This window comes from Schistocerca americana, chromosome 2, assembly GCF_021461395.2.
Source record: "Schistocerca americana isolate TAMUIC-IGC-003095 chromosome 2, iqSchAmer2.1, whole genome shotgun sequence".
In the NCBI taxonomy this organism is placed as follows: domain Eukaryota; kingdom Metazoa; phylum Arthropoda; class Insecta; order Orthoptera; family Acrididae; genus Schistocerca; species Schistocerca americana.
In genome coordinates, this window is record NC_060120.1 from 657579799 (window position 1) to 657590372 (window position 10574).

At 39.7% G+C, this 10574-nt stretch overlaps 1 protein-coding gene across 1 annotated transcript in view; it reads right to left on the reverse strand.

Annotated features, from left to right (window-relative positions):
* Window positions 1-7660, reverse strand: part of LOC124596245 — a 65543-nt gene extending 57883 nt beyond the window's left edge. Inside the window, exon 1 of the mRNA XM_047135312.1 lies at window positions 7623-7660. The gene's annotated coding sequence lies outside the window, so the exon portion shown is untranslated. The remainder of the gene's footprint in view (window positions 1-7622) is intronic.
* Window positions 7661-10574: the final 2914 nt, after the last annotated feature.

Here is a 10574-nt window from a genome sequence, read left to right on the forward strand (position 1 = left end):
GAGCATATACGACACCACACAATCCACTGACCCATAATGCAGAAGTACTAATATGTCATCTGTTACGTCATTTTCATTCTGCGAAATTCTTCAGGTTGCTTTCCCACTTCGGCAATTGTTGTTGCAGATATAATGTAACGCTTGCTTTGCTTATCGATGCCATTGCTGTGCTTTGTGTCAACACCGCTGGCACTGTAGCACTGTTGTTAGTTACTCGTCGATTGAGCAGTTCAGCTACGCTCCGTAGCCTCATTCTGTGCTCACCACTGGATACCTCCAGACCAACCACCTGCTGAAATTAGCAGCCAATTTTGTGATTGCGTGGTAGGTAATATGTGGGTCGTCGAATGCCGCAGACATCATTGGCCCTTTTGCGTCTTCTCACTCAAGGGGTTCAGTGTCAATATATTTTCATGACTATTGTGTGTAAGTTTCTTTTCTTCACTCGAAGTCTCAGATCTAATTCTTTATATTTGTGAACTAATTTTTAGTGTTGAACCACCGCCAGTGAACAGTGCGACAACGCGTGCTCCACTGCGGGACATCGACAAATCTGCGTTGAGGTTGAACCGTATGTGTGCAAGTCGAAAAACCTGAGAAAATAAGGATTCGTATCGACGTTATGTGATCCATCACTTCAGCTATGTATTATTTGCAACCAGACGCTGTCGAATAATTCTATGAAACAATCCGTACGTCACAGACAAATGTATTGATCACCAATCACCAATTATAAAGACAAGCCAGTCGAATTTGCCGTCGGCAAAGAAGAAAATTTAAATTGAAGTTCAAACATAATACATAATTTTAGCCGGCCGCTGTGGCCGAGAGGTTCTAGGCGCTTCAGTCCGGAACCACTCTGCTGCTACGGTCGCAGGATCGAATCCTGCCTTGGGCATGGATGTGTGTGATCTCCTTAGGTTAGTTAGGTTTAAGTAGATCTAAGTCTAGGGGGGCTGATGCCCTCAGATGTTAAGTTTCATAGAGCTTAGAGGCATTTCAATCATTTTAATACACAATTTTCAAAATCAACAAAGGTGGCACTGTATACATCGTATGAGTTAGCGTTAAATCACTTATATAGCAGTCGAATCTCTTATTATTCCTGAATCTTTGCTTATAGCAGATAAAATGTTATAGAAAAAATTCCGCTGAAGCAATGAAAACTATTCCGAATTCTGACGCAAATGTAGGTCGTAAACTTCCTGATATAAGACAAGGTATTGTTGATCAAATAGTAGAAGATATAAAAATGGATGAAAAATTTGCGATTGAAATCCATGACTTGGAGGGTGTGTTTAATGATACTGACCTACTTGTATCTACATACATACTCCGCAAGCCACCATACGGTGTGTGGTAGAGGGTACCTCGTACCACAACTAGCATCTTCTCTCCCTGTTCCATTCCCAAACAGAACGAGGGACAAATGACTTCCTATATGCCTCTGTACGAGCCCTAATCTCTCTTATCTTATCTTTGTGGTCTTTCCGCGAAATGTAAGTTGGCGGCAGTAAAATTGTACTGCAGTCAAATGCTGGTTCTCTAAATTTCCTAAGTAGCGATTCACGAAAAGAACGCCTCCTTTCCTCTAGAGACTCCCACCCGAGTTCCTGAAGCATTTCCCTAACACTCGCGTGATGATCAAATCTACCAGTAACAAATCTAGCAGCCCGCCTCTGAATTGCTTTTATGCCCTCCCTCAATCCGATCTGATAGGGATCCCAAACGCTCGAGCAGTACTCAAGAATACTTCGTATTAGTGTTTTATAAGCGGTCTCCTTTACAGATGAACCACATCTTCCCAAAATTCTACCAATGAGCCGAAGACGACTATTCGCCTTCCCCACAACCACCATCCCACTTCATATCGCTGTGCAATGTTACGCCCAAATATTTAATCGACGTGACTGTGTCAAGCGCTACACTACTAATGGAGTATTCAAACATTACGGGGTTCTTTTTCCTATTCATCTGCATTAATTTACATTTATCTATATTTAGAGTTAGCTGTCATTCTTTGCACCAATCACAAATCCTGTCCAAGTCATCTTGTATCCTCCTACAGTCACTCAACGGCGATATCTTCCCTTACACCACAGCATCATCAGCAAACAGCCGCACATTGCTATCCACCCTATCCAAAAGATCATTTATATAGATAGAAAACAACAGCGGACCTACCACACTTCCCTGGGGCACTCCAGATGATACCCTCACCTCCGATGAACACTCACCATCGAGGACAACGTAATGGGTTCTATTACTTAAGAAGTCTTCGAGCCACTCACATACTTGGGAACCAATCCCATATGCTCGTACCTCAGTTAGGAGTCTGCAGTGGGGCACCGAGTCAAACGCTTTCCGGAAGTCAAGGAATACGGCATCCGTCGGATACCCTTCATCCATGGTTCGCAAGATATCATGTGAAAAAAGGGCGAGTTTCGTTTGGCAGGAGCGATGCTTTCTAAAGCCATGCTGATGCATGGACAGCAACTTCTCTGTCTCAAGGAAATTCATTATATTCGAACTGCGAATATGTTCGAGAATCCTGCAACAAAATGATGTTAAGGATATTGGTCTGTAATTTTGAGGATTCGTCCTTCTATCCTTCTTATATACAGGCGTCACCTGCGCTTTTTTCCAGATTCGCGATAAATGTTCCGCATTTACAATTAAAAAAATTGCCTATTGTAGGCGTTGTTTAAGAAGGGGTTTTTCGAAATTGCAACTCTATCGCATGAAATAAGTGAGGAAGGATTTTTTTTGAAAAATGTTCTATTAAGGAAATTTTGAAGCTAGACCTACGAAAATCGGTATTTGGTTTCTTCGCTAAATCAATGAAAATTTAAAATGGCTTCTCAGTTATAAATAAAAGACTACGTATTTCACTGTTTTTGGAAATCAGTCCCTATGCGGCGAAAAGAGGCATGAAAATTTTTATGAAAATATTTCATTGTGCAACCATTTTTGAAGCTAAATCTTTGAAAATTTGTATTTGGCTTCTCTGTTAGAAATCAAACATACGCATGTCATTGTTTCTGGAAATTCAGTACCTGAGGGAGTGAAATAGGTGAAACATATTATCAAAATATTTTATTTAGAAAGAATTTTTGAAGCTAAATCTTTGAAAACTGGTGCTTGACTTCTCGATTAGAGATGCAAAATACCTACTTCACTGTTTTTCGAAATTCAACCCCTAAGGAGGTAAAGTAGGGTCGGACTGATTCACTGACTCATCATCGCCCAGCCCAATCCGCTAAGGATAGAAAGCTGAAGTTTGGGGAGTGGTTGGAACTTATGTTGTAGGCATCCTTTAATAAGAGCTTGTCCGAAATGTCACTCCTAAGGGGACGAAATAAGGGAAGAAAGGCTTTTTGAAAGTACGTCGCTATTAAGGGAATTTTGAAGCTAGAACTACGGAAACTGGTATTTGGTTTCTCAGCCACTAAACGAGTAAAGTAGTGGGTGAAAGTTTTTTTGAAAGAAAATAATTATTAAAAAACTACGAAAGAATTTCTAAGGATACAGTTATGACAATTAGTATTTGACTTCTTGGTCAGAAATAAAAATAAAATGTGTTTCTGGAAATTCAGTCCCTAAGAAAGTGCAGTAGGGGAAGAAAATTTTTAAGAAAATATTTTGTTACATTAAAAAGTTATAAAGCAAAATTTATGAAAGTTGGTTTTAAACTTCTCTGTTAGATATAAAGAAACATTTGTTAGGTGATGAAAGTTGCTATGGAAATATCTCCACTAGAACGCAAGAGGCATGATTAACAAAAGCTTTGGACTGCAGCTACCACAATCGCTTTTCGATCAGAAGTACATTCTGTCCTTAATTATCGTGAAAAAGTTAGAAAGTACTGCAATTTGTGAACAACGTAACGGATCATGTTTATCATGTTTACGTTTATTAAACATAAAAATTCGATTAAATCAAAACAGAAGAAAAAATCTCTGCGGGCTATATAGTCTACGCGAGCGAAGCAGCGGACGCTAAGGAGATAGAAGCTACACACAATGAATTATTTTTGCACACCTACGTTCGCTGGTCACGCGAGAACGTGTATTGACTTACCTTTTTGAACTGAAAAAGACATAAAACGTTGAAGCTCGCGGCAGATTAAACAGTGTGCCAGACCAAGACTCGAACTCGGGATCTTTGCCTTTAGCGGGCAAGTACAGCAGAGCACTTGCCCGTAAAAGGCAACGTCCTGCGTTAGGCTGTCGGTCCGGCACACAGTTTTGTCAGGAAGTTTCACATCAGCGCACACTCCGCTCCAGAGTGAGAATTTAATTCTGGAGGTAAAATGTTTTCTTACAAAGCTGAAATCCGATTTGGCGAAGCATTTTGCAGATGAAGAGCGGATTTCTTAAATAAATTATTTTACGGGTTTATTCAACATATTTAACGAGCATAATCTTCAGCTTCAAAGTTTTGACAGATATAGTTTTAAACATTGTTAGAAAGAAAAGGGGTTTTGCAACAACCTTTATTAACGCAATCAACCAAAATTAGGATTTTGCAGTTTTTCACACAGTAGACAAAATGAAGTTAGTATTGCTGACGCTATTTTGGAAATCAAATTCTTCCTTCAAAAACTCAGGTTACAGTTTTTAAAATACTTTCCAAAAACACAGAAAGACGATAGTACACAAGAACGGATTACAAATTCGATGTGCACCACCGCCATCAAGTTCCCAGATCTTCTGGTAAAATTAAAAGAAAATTTTTTGGTACTGTCCATTAACAGTTCACTGAAAATAAAAATCGAAAACAGATTGTGGTAGCTTGTCTCAGGCACGCAAAGAGTTTACTGGATTAGTGGCATTGTCATTACATACCTTCCGCCACTCCTATAATTATCTGTGCGAGATGTGTTTCTCTGCAGTCGGTTTAATCCAGAATCATCACAGACACTCGCACTAACGAAGTTGGTGAAGCTGGTGTGTAGAAAACAACCACAGCCACATAATTAGCAAGTCAGAAACGTATACAAATTCATATAATTCTTTTTGTGTGTGTGCTATCAGTAAAGTAGTTCTTGCACTTATTTTATATATTTATACTATAATCCTACTTTTTGTAGTATTTAATAAGTTGTAAATTTTATAATATACTTTCGATATGGTTATGTATAATTTGAATTAAAGATTACACTAGGACTAGGCCAAGGGCCTACGCCCTAGTGTTACAGGCTGGATTGGAAAATTGCCTTTGGAGATACACGGGGCATAATGATTGATGACCACTGAATTAGACTGTAGAACATATCCTTACACTGCTACATGCACCATGGGTATTGAGAGGGAGTAAGCACGGCATACACATTCGAATAGTGTGTTGGCATGTTGCTGATGCCTCGCACGACGGTTAGAAGGCGCTCTAACTTGTATGTATATGAAACAATAGCACAAAGAAATATTTATAATGCACAAATGTATAAGAACAGTATCCTAGATAGTTTCAGTACGCTGGGCGCAGCTGCTCTCTATGTCAACACCACTTCATAGCTCTTTAGATGACTACTGCTTCGCAATGGGATGCTGTCAAGAGCGCTGCGGTGTCGCGAATTTCCTTTAGCTGGCATGACTGTAGGAGTGTTCTAGTAGTAAAGAATAATTGTATTAAGACTTCGTGCGTGATGCCGCATTTTTTCACGCATCTCAGCGCTTATGACGTCATATCTCCTGAACTATTTGTCTTACAACAATATACTAGTGCTGGTACATTTTGTGGCATATGTGGATTATGTCTGCAAATTGTGTTGCCTGTGTTGCCAACAGAGTTAATAACAAAGAAGAAATAAATTTAAACGTCTTTCACAAGGCGACAATTTTCAGGCGTCTCAGTGTTAATAACATTATATTTCCTGAACTATGATAGTCGTCATTGTTACCCCTGTAGCAATTGTTGCCTGAGAGTGAAGGATATGTGTACCAAGTTTGGTTGAAATAACTCCAGTAGTTTAGAAGATGTGCAACACACACACACACACACACACACACACACACATACACACACACACACACACACACAAACACACACGCACACTCACACAAACACACACACATACAGGGTGGACAATTTTAATCAATAATGGAGAATAACTCGGGTTAGGGATCAGAATCAGCAAAATGGTTCAAATGGCTCTGAGCACTATGGGACTTAACATCTGTGGTCATCAGTCCCCTAGAACTTAGAACTACTTAAACCTAACTAACCTAAGGACATCACACACATCCATGCCCGAGGCAGGATTCGAACCTGCGACCGTAGCGGTCACGCGGCTCCAGACTGAAGCGCCTAGAACAGCACGGACACACCGGCCGGCTGATGTATTTATTTTTGCCAACTAACAACTTAATTAAAATTTAAAGTTCAAATCTTTCTTCATGGTTTCGAAATCTGAAGTCACAAATACGTGTTTTTATGAAATAAAACACAGCATTCGATTGATCTTCGATAGTTACCTTTAAAATCATGGTTATTGTTAATGATACATCATCACCCCTTATGCTCTTTGCAATTTGTATATAATATTTATTTTGCATCCTCCTCTATTTCGAGTCAATCCGTACTACAACTAAAAATATATTTGCTTGTTGGACCTTCATTCAGTCTTGCTATAACCTTGAACAATGTATCATTTTATAAGTAAATTTGCCGCTCTTTTCTAATTTTAAATCAAATATTACGGTTCCCATTTCAAAAAATCACTTTAGTCTCCAAATCAGCTTGAAAATCATTTTCAAGGTCGCGGCTATTAGTAGCAATGCGTAACGCTTTTGGCCACCTACAACTTTTATAAAAAGCATTTTGCTGTAATGTCCGTCCCGAGTTATTCCCCATTATGGATTGAAATGGTCCACCTGATATACATGTGACGGGAACAAAAAATCGCAACACCAAGAAGGAGTTGTGTGACGTAAAGGATAGTTGGTAGGCGTGTTTCTACATCCGAAAGATGATGTCTATAAAAATTTCGCGCCAGTCGCATCTGAGGATGTGGCTGTGAGGGTGCAAATCAGGTTTGCTTTAAGTACACATTATAACGGTCGTGAGCGTTAGTTGCCTTTGGAGTTGGACATGGTAAGTTATGTTAGTCAAGAAAGGTGACAAACACACCATTATCAACACGGCACTGAGTTTGAACGGGGTCGTGTAATATTGCTACAAGAAGCCAGATGTCCACTGTACATGACTGCAAGCAGGGGCGGTCACGAGAATGTACGGTCGCAAGGAGACTGGACTCCAGTCGGCCACGTGACATCACCGAGAGGGAAGACCTTAGTGTTCGGCGTATGACTCTGGCGCATCGTACTGCATCTGCAATAGTTGTTTAAGCAGTATTTTCATAGAAAGAAGGGTTATTGCGATAACAAACTGAATACGTCATAATCAAGTTATTACTCTGTAACGGGCTGCCGTAGACTACAGGTCCCGTATACCAAAACACTCGGAAGGTATCTCTAGACAACCTTTAAAAATTTGTCGATGGAATTCTTGTTCATGTCGTGTAACGGAGGATATTTACCTGAGGAAATATTAAAATGAACTATTATAAAGAAGAAGAACTACACATAGAACCTTGTAAGTTTCCAACAAAAACGCAGTACCTGTATCGTTTTCCAGTGCTAGCGCGTTACCTTCAGTTTCGCTCACATGCTATAAGAAACAGAAGTTCCTCAGGATACGCGCTGAAATATAAAGGCAGCAGCATGTGTGTCCTCCCACCAGTTCTCATTGTTTTCCAACTCAAGGGTCGCATTACGCCGTCGCCCTCGACTGGTATCACTGACACAAGCGGGCTTTATTGCCAGCCCATTGTACTGCCGTGGATCCGTAGAGTCATTACTTATGACGTCACGGATTATTATATGTGTAAATTTGTCGTCTTGAAATATGCGTCTGTAGATAAGATACTACTGGAGTGGTGCTTCGAGATAAGACTGAGATGCGTTATGCATAATGCAGATTTCTCTAAATCATTCTTACTTTTCTAGTTCGACCACGCTGGATGACACAGAGAAGTTTTACCTACCACTCTTGATTGCCCTTAGTTACTTTCTTCCCAATTTACCGTTTTAATATCCTCTCATAACTTAATTCGTCATTTTATTTCAAAACAATATTCCCTCACACCTACATTTATAAGGCTTCTGAAGCCTTCGCATCTTGTAGCGTCCCTCCTCGCTAAACAGCTCCCTAAACTTTTCCTCACCAGTCAGAATGAATTTTCAGTCTTTAAACTTTCTGGTTTATTACTACTATGTGATGGTCCGGGACCCGAACTCAGAAACTCACCTCCCGTGGTCAGTGTTATAACATTACCTATAATTTTAATTCACATGTGGCCAGGGGTTAGATAAATAATTAACTGTTATTACTTGCTTTACTACTCCTACACCTTAAGGAAATAATCTGCTGAAGTAAGTAAGTATGAATATAAACAAGGCCTAATATGCAAGCGCCTTGAAATTAAGTTATTTCGTGACAAGGAAAGTCCTCATTTAAGTTCAGTTCAGTTGAAACCGTAAGACAGAAATTGTAAGATAATAATTAATGGTTCTCGAGGATCCCGTTGTGTAGGAGCAGCTGAAGATCTCCGCCTGTCGCCTGTAAATTGCTGGTAGTACGAATGTCTTTGCATAGAAGCCTCGGAAAGTGATCGAGAGCGTTACAGTTATCATCTGGTTCGATCATGTGTAGTCGGACAACCGATTACTTCGATCATCTGTAAAAACACCTCCCGGTGTAGCCTCATACTGTGATGCAAATTCGACATCAAACATCACGAACCAAATATCCGAAGATCGTACAGAAGTCTTGCACGAACTTTCACTCTTGGAAATGCACCGTTTATAAAATGAAACTTATTTAAATATCTTTCAACACTGTTTTATATCCTTTAGGGAAATTACAGTCTCGTTTCTTCAGTACTTTTAACATATTGGTCACCATAGCAAAGTAAAATAAAATTGCCTTTATTGGCGGACGTCAATGGGTTACAGTTCTACAAGTACTTTCAGAAAAAAACTTCGTGACACTTAAATCTATAGTCGATGTCAACAAATTTCTCTTCTTCAGAAACGCTTTCCTTGCCATCGCCAGTCTACATTTTATATCCTCTCTAGTTCGGCCACCATCAGTTATTTTGCTCCCCAAGTAGCAAAACTCAGCTATTACTTTAAGTGCCTCATTTCCTTATATAATTCTCTCAGTGTCACGTGATTTCATTCGATTACATTCCATTATCCTCATTTGCTTTCGTTGATGTTCGTCTAATGTTTTCCTTTCAAGACACTGTCCATTCCGTTCAGTTGTACTTCCAGGTCCTTTTCTGTCTCTGACAGAATTACAATGTCGTCGGAAAACCTCAGAGTTTTTATTTTTTCTCCATGGATTTTTATTCCTACTCCAAATTTTTCTTTTGTTTCCTTTACTGCTTGCTCAACATGTCGATTGAATAACATCGGGGATAGGCTACGACCCCGTCTCACTCTCTTCTCAACCACTGTTTCCCTTTCGTGCCTCTCAATTTTTATAACTGCCGTCTGGTTTTTGTACAAATTGTAAATAGCCTTTCGCTCCCTGTATTTTACCCCCGCCACCTTAAGAATTTGAAAGAGAGTATTCCAGCCAACATTGTCAAAAGCTTTCTCTAAGTCTACAAATGGTAGAAACGTAGGTTTGCGCCTCCTTAATCTATTTTCTAAGATAAGTCGTAGGGTCAGTTTACCTCACGTGTTCCAACATTTCTACGGAATCCAAACTGATCTTCCCCAGGATCGGCGTCTATCAGTTTTTCCATTCGTCTGTACAGAATTCGTGTTAGTATTTTGCAGCCGTGACTTATTAAACTGATAGTTTGGTAATTTTCACGCCTGTCATTCGAAATCATTATATTATTCTTGAAGTCTAAGGGTGTTGCGCCTGTCTCATACATCTTCCTCACCAGATGGAAGAATTTTTTCATGGTTGGCTCTCCCAAGGCTACCAGTAGTTCTAATGGAATGTTGTCTACTCCTGGGGCCTTGTTTCGACTTAGGTTTTTCAGTGCTCTGTCAAATTCTTCATGTAGTATCATGTCTCCCATTTCATCTCCCTCTACTTCCTCTTCCATTCCCATAATATTGCCTTCAAGTGCATCTCACTTGCCTAGACCCTCTACATACTCCTTCCACCCTTTCTGCTTTTCCCTTCTGTGCTTAGGACTGGTTTCCATATGAGCATTTGACATTCATATATGTGGTTCTCTCTAATTTTACTGTTTGCAGTATCTTTCTGCAAATTATATACACTTCTAAAGCCTTACATTTGTCATCTAACAATACCCCTTAGCCATTTTGCACTTGCTGTCAATCTCATACTTTTAGACGTTTGTATTCCCTTTCACTTGCTTCATTTATTGTATTTTTTTCTCCTTTGAGCGTTCAAACTGAATGTCTCTTGTGATATCCAAGGTTTTCTATTAAGCCTCGTCTTTTTACCTATTTGATCCTCTGTTGCGTTCTCTATTTCATCTCTCAAAGCTCCCCATTCGTCTTCAACTGTATTGCGCTTCCCTT